Genomic DNA, 6732 nt, shown 5'->3' on the forward strand with positions numbered 1-6732 from the left:
GAAACTATACAAAAGATGGTGGGGGCACACAGCCACCCAACAAAACACACTGGTGACCACAGCCACCAACAGCAACAACGGGACGAAACAATAACGCGTCCCTCCGCGTCGCCACACCCGAGTGGACGAACGCACAACAGGAAATGCAGCCCCAACCGGCTACACTTTCCTCAGGACAACAAGCCCGTTGTCCTACACAGCCACGGTCTACCCAGTAGCAAGCCAGCTACTCAACAGGAGGGCACAACTCCCAGACCAATGACTAGCGAGTAACAAGAGAAGCCCAGCAACACGAATCTCCCTAACACTGTGCCAGACCGACGAGAGTGCGTGTCTATCTCCGCTGAAGGCTACCTCTGTACTGACTCCCGCTTGCAACGAGAAGCGAGAAGAAGGAGGGGATTGTCTGCTCAGCAGAACAGCCCGAGGGGCCCGTGATTGGTGGCCATAGGCTTCACATATAATAATATATAAATTAAAGGGGATTAAGACGGTGCCCATCACAATATATATATATATATATATATATATATATATATATATATATATATATATATATATATATATATATATATATATATATATATATATATATATATATATATATATATATATATATATATATATATATATATATATATATATATATATATATATATATATATATATATATATATATATATATATATATATATATATATATATATATATATATATATATATATATATATATATATATATATATATATATATATATATATATATATATATATATATATATATATATATCTCTCTCTCTCTCTCTCTCTCTCTCTCTCTCTCTCTCTCTCTCTCTCTATATATATATATATATATATATATATATATATATATATATATATATATATATATATATATATATATATATATATATATATATATATATATATATATATATATATATATATATATATATATATATATATATATATATATATATACACAGTAATACTTCGCTTAACGAACAGGATAAGGGGTGTGAAAGCTGTTCGTAGTGCATAAATTCGTTAAGCGGACGTAACTTTCCAATAGGAAATAATGGAAATAAGGGGGGATGCGTTCTGGGCTGGTCCCCAACATACCACATGGGTTAGAAAAAAAATTATATATATGTTTGGCAGCATATTGTGCCACCGGTGTACCACTACTTTTATGATGTCATATGAGTCATTGGAAGTTAGAGGAGCTACGTACAAATTCTCTCACATTCTCGTATATATGTTCACAAAACATTTCTATTAGCTTTTTACAAACCTTGCCCCCAAGAATTGTTTTGTAATGCATAAAGTGAAATCTTACATGGAATACCAAGAAATAAAGCAAAGATGAGATGAGCCACAGACAAAGCGGGAGACTAGCGGCGACTCGTCTGCTTCTTCTTCTTGTGACCCTTTTAGCTTGGCGTGTTGTCTTTTCCCATGATATTTGTTTCCACTCCTCTTTTGCATGCTATAATGGATATCATATCTTAATATTCATATCCGCTTATGCCATGAGGATAACCTCGACTCCGTGGCACTGAGTGATAGTGAATTACTAATGAAATACCGCGCTATTTCACTTTATGCATTACAAAACAATCCTTTCTTGGGGGCAAGGTTTGTAAAAAACTAATAGAAATGTTGTTTTGTGAACATAAATGCATATATAAGACAGTAATACCATGTCCAGAGGTGGTGATCCCAGCAACCTCAGAGCAACCTGATAGCAAGCAACCTTGTCACTGTCCCTCCAAGCATTCATGGATGCCATTTCGCTGCAAGAGGTTGCTCTGACGTTGTTAAAGAATCTTTGATCCAGCTCCAGGAGCGCTAGAGACAGAGGCAGGGAGCCAACTAATCACAGCGAAACTACCGCATTTGGTCCCTCACCCGGCAAATTCAAACACAGAAAATTCACTAAAACGGATGTGGTTGTACGTTATGCGGACTTTTTGGTCTAACTTTATATAGTACGTTAAACCGAAAATTCGTTAAATGAACGTTCGTTAAGCGGAGTATTACTGTATATATATATATATATATATATATATATATATATATATATATATATATATATATATATATATATATATATATATATATATATATATATATATATATATATATATATATATATATATATATATATATATATATATATATATATATATATATATATATATATATATATATATATATATATATATATATATATATATATATATATATATATATATATATATATATATATATATATATATATATATATATATATATATATATATATATATATATATATATATATATATATATATATATATATATACACATGAGTATATCCTGGCCCAAAGCACCTATATGTAATTTGAAGAGTACTTGAAGCCCTGTTAAGCTTCCATCCATTAGTGGTACAGTCAATTTTATTTATAGTGATACCCATATTAGGGCTCATATGACCATCCAAGCACATCTTTGGTGTAACCACCTAGAACCTGGATATCATGGGGACATGTAGGTAACTTTAAACCACTGGACAAATGGCAAAGTTTCAAGACGGTACATGGTGGGATTCAAGCCTATGCGTGGACATCTGCCTAATCCCATGCTCAACACTTTATCCACTACACCACCACCCCCTATGACTATGACTATGGGTAAAAGAAAGTAGTTAATGTCTGTAACTATAGCTCAACTCATAGGGCTTCACAAAGCTGGGCTCCAGACAAGAGAAATTGTGGCAAATATTGGTGTGAGTGAATGATCTGTGAGAAACTGGTTGAAGCATTTCATGGACAACGGAGGTGTCGAGTCACCATCTGCTAAACCTCGATGTGGCTCCTCAAAGAAGACACTTGGGATGGGTAAACATAGTGTATCTAGATATTGAAAAAAGCTCTTTGACATAGTACCACATAGAAGATTCTTATGGAAAATAGAACACATAGGAAGAGTTCAGGGAGTACAGAAGTTTCACATCAACCTCCTGGAGATGGTAGCTGTTTTCTTGGCTCTGCAGTCCTTTCACCAGGAATTGTTGGGCACGGTGGTGTCTCTCATGTCAGAGAATTCGACAGTGGTGGCCTATTTACAGAAATCGGGTGGCACTCGGTCTGAGTCTCTGTTGGGTCTGGCAGGGGACATTTTCCAGTGGTGCGGGGATAATTCGATCTCTCTTCACTCCAGGTTTGTGCCAGGATGCCGTAATGCAGTGGTGGACGTCCTCAGTCATGAGTGTGTGGGGTCAAAGTGGACCCTACATCTAGTAGTGTGCAGGCAGGTCTTCCAGGTGTGGGATGTGCTGCAGGTGGATCTGTTTGCAATAGCCTTAAATCACCAGTTACCTCTATATGTGTCTTCCCTTCCAGACCCGGGAGCTTGGAAAGAGGACACATTTGCCTTTCCTAGGGAGGGCTTGGATCTGTATGGCTTTCCTCACTTCTCTTTGTTTCATTGGGTGCTTGTTCAGATCAGAGCGTCCGCTTGTGTTTGCATAACTCTGATTGCCCTGCGGTGGTATCAGAAAGACTGGTTTCCTCTGCTTCTGAGTCAGCTAGTGGACCATCCTCAAGTGTGGCCTCCATGGACCTCTCTGCTCTGCCATCCTTATCGCCACCTCTTTCACCAGGGCACTTCGCCTTCACACGTGGAGACTCTCCAGCATCTCTTCCGAAAGAGAGGCTTTTCACGGAGGGCTGCTAGATTTATGGCCCGTCCAGTCATAGTTTTTCAGGCAAAGTAGTCTGTCATCTGTGGTTGGTGTGAGTTGAGGGATTGTCATCCTCTTTTGACCTCTGTAATGAACTTAGTGGGCTTTTTTTTGGGGGAACACAAAGCATTTGTCCTTGCTCTTCATTAGGGGCTATCGTTCAGCTTTGGCCTCCATTTTCCACCAGGCTGGCTTGGATATCTCACAGGATTGGGATCTGTCAGATCTGTTTCAAAGATTTGCCAAGTCGGTTTCTCCCTATTCACCATGCATTCCTGTTTGGGATTTGTCCTTAGTTTTACGTTCATTAACAAAGTCCCCTTATAAGCCTCTTCTTTTGCCTTCATTGAGGGATGTTGCACTAAAATCTTCTTTTCTTTAGGCTTTAGCGCCTACTTGATGAGCTGGTGAACTGCATGGGCTTTCAGTGGAAGTGTGTCACTCTAAGGGTTGGTCTTCTATGACTTTTTCTCTAGCCCCTGATTTTCTATCGAAGACTCAACTCCCAGGTGATGTATCTCAGTCCGACTTCACCATTCCTGCTCATACAGAGTACATTTTCAACTCAGAAGGGGACAGGCTTTTGTGCCCAGTCAGAGCCATCAAGGTGTACCTTCGTAGGACCAGAGATTGTTGTCCAAGATGCTCTCCTCACTTTTTTGTGGCTGTTACCAAGCCTCAGCATATGGTGCACCCTCGTACTATTTCTCACTGGATATGTCAAGTTATCTAGCATGCACATGAGGATGTTTCTGAGGAGGACATGCACTTGGTTCGAGTGAAGGCACATGAAGTTCAAGCAGTGGCGATGAGTGCCTTGTTCAAGAAGATACAGAGTATTCCTGCCATTTTCAGGCAGGAACCTGAAAGAGTATGTCCACTTTTGCTTCTTTTTATCTTAAGGATATTACTCATTGGTATTTGGATACCTTTTCTCTATTCCTTGTTGTGTCTGCTCTCAGGATAATTCAATATTTTTTTTTCTTTATCCTTATACATATGGCCCTATGTATTGTCCTCTGTGGGGTTCGGGGTCATTGGACTGTTCTTGTGGGGAGATTTGTAATGCTCCTCCACTCCTCTGGTTTTGTTCCTCTGTCATGGAATACAAGTGCTGCACCCACCTCAAGATATGGCTTCTGCCTTGTAAGTTTTGGGTAGGTAAGGGTGTGTGCCTTGGGGAGTGAAAATTGTTTTTAAGGATGAGTGTTCCTCCCTCCTATACTAGAGATTCCGTTCTTAAGCAATAATTAATAATTATGGGTAGTTTGTATAATAACAAATAGGATTTTTAATGTAAAATATATTTTTATCCACATACTTACCCATGATTATTAATTACAACTGAGTTTCCTTTCCTCCCTCCCTTCTATGACTTTTTTAGAGGCAAATGAGGGAATCGTCCTGATGGGTGGTATCTGGGAGTAGAAAACGGGCTGGGTGTCTTCTCAAAGAAAACAAGAAAGGGCACCTCAAGTATTTCTTTCATTTCAATTTTTCAAGCTGTTAGACATGGTGTAAGTTTGCTGTGAGAATGAGAGGTTTAAATAATAATTAATAATTATGGGTAAGTATGTACTAAAATTGGATTTTAATTAAAAAATCTTGTTATTATTATCATATAATTATTATTATTATTATTATTATTATTATTATTATTACTGTTATTACTCATATCTACATATATCGTCTTATTTTTATATTTTTATATCCTCCTCCTCCTCCTCCTCCTCCTCCAATAAATCCTGACAATGAATATATTTTCAGGGCATTTCAGAAGACCTATTTCAACACTTGGCTTCTATGTTGCCGAACATCTTCCGAGTCTCCAATCCACTGGTGGTCAAGTCTTCTTAGCAACACACTTGCAATAGATATTTAAGTACATTTTGGATGAGCAGTGTCATTTATTTGTGTTTCTTTGCAATAGATATTAAAGTATATTGTGAATGAAGTGTCATATATTTATTTTTTTCTTTGCACACCTTATGATTAGTGTAATTAATGCCGTTTTGTACAGTCAACCCTCGGCTATCGCGACTTCAGCTATCGCGTTTTATTGCTATCACGCACCCATGAAAAGCTGCTAAAATTTCATTATCGCGACCTCAGATGCCTGCTATCGCGCGCCCAGCCATGACGTCAAGAGGTATCTGAGCGCTCTTTTGCCAAAACCGATACCAGAATTTTGGCCGATTCCGATACCGATACCGATACTACCTAATTGGGCAGATACCGAAACTACTATCGATACCGATACCACCGATACCGATACTACTACTTATAGTGATTACTGCACTGGACACCAGGATGAGTTGGTGGACGGCGATCGTTACCAGATGGGAGGCTTTGTTTTGGGGGATGCTGTAAGTCCTTCTGAGAACGTTTGTGAAATAGCAATTCTAGAAGCTTTTTGAAGCCATTTGCAAAGGTAAATTACTCAGTAATCAATATCTTATATCGAATATATCACTAAGTAGTAAATTCCTTTTAGGTATCGTAAGTATCGGCATAAAATAAGCCGATACCGATACCCAAAAAATGGGCCGATACCGCCAATTCCGATACCGATACCGATGCATCGGTACATCTCTAGTAAATACAATGACCTGATGTAATTTTTTTTTTATGTTATAACCTTGACATGTTTTAATTGGTACCAATGGATTATACAATAATTTAAAAAGAAGTAAAAATGAGGGATATTGGGAATAAAATTTGTGGTTGCGGTACCAATAACAATTTTCACCATTAGTTGTTCAATTCGGCTATCGCGTTTTCGGCGCTAGCGCGGCTATTTCGGTCCCAATTGGGCGTGATAGCCGAGGGTTAAGTGTAGGTTAAAATAGCATTTATAGATTAAAAATGTAAGAATATTTATAGAGGTGAAAATATTTATTTAGACTTTATGAACTAATCAGAATCTTTGAAGTAAATAGAAGAAAGAAAATAGTTAATGCTGAGCATTTATGGTTTTTTAACATCAATTCATAAACTGTTATACTC

The sequence above is a fragment of the Portunus trituberculatus genome, chromosome 25 (genome assembly GCF_017591435.1).
Source record: "Portunus trituberculatus isolate SZX2019 chromosome 25, ASM1759143v1, whole genome shotgun sequence".
Classification (NCBI taxonomy): domain Eukaryota; kingdom Metazoa; phylum Arthropoda; class Malacostraca; order Decapoda; family Portunidae; genus Portunus; species Portunus trituberculatus.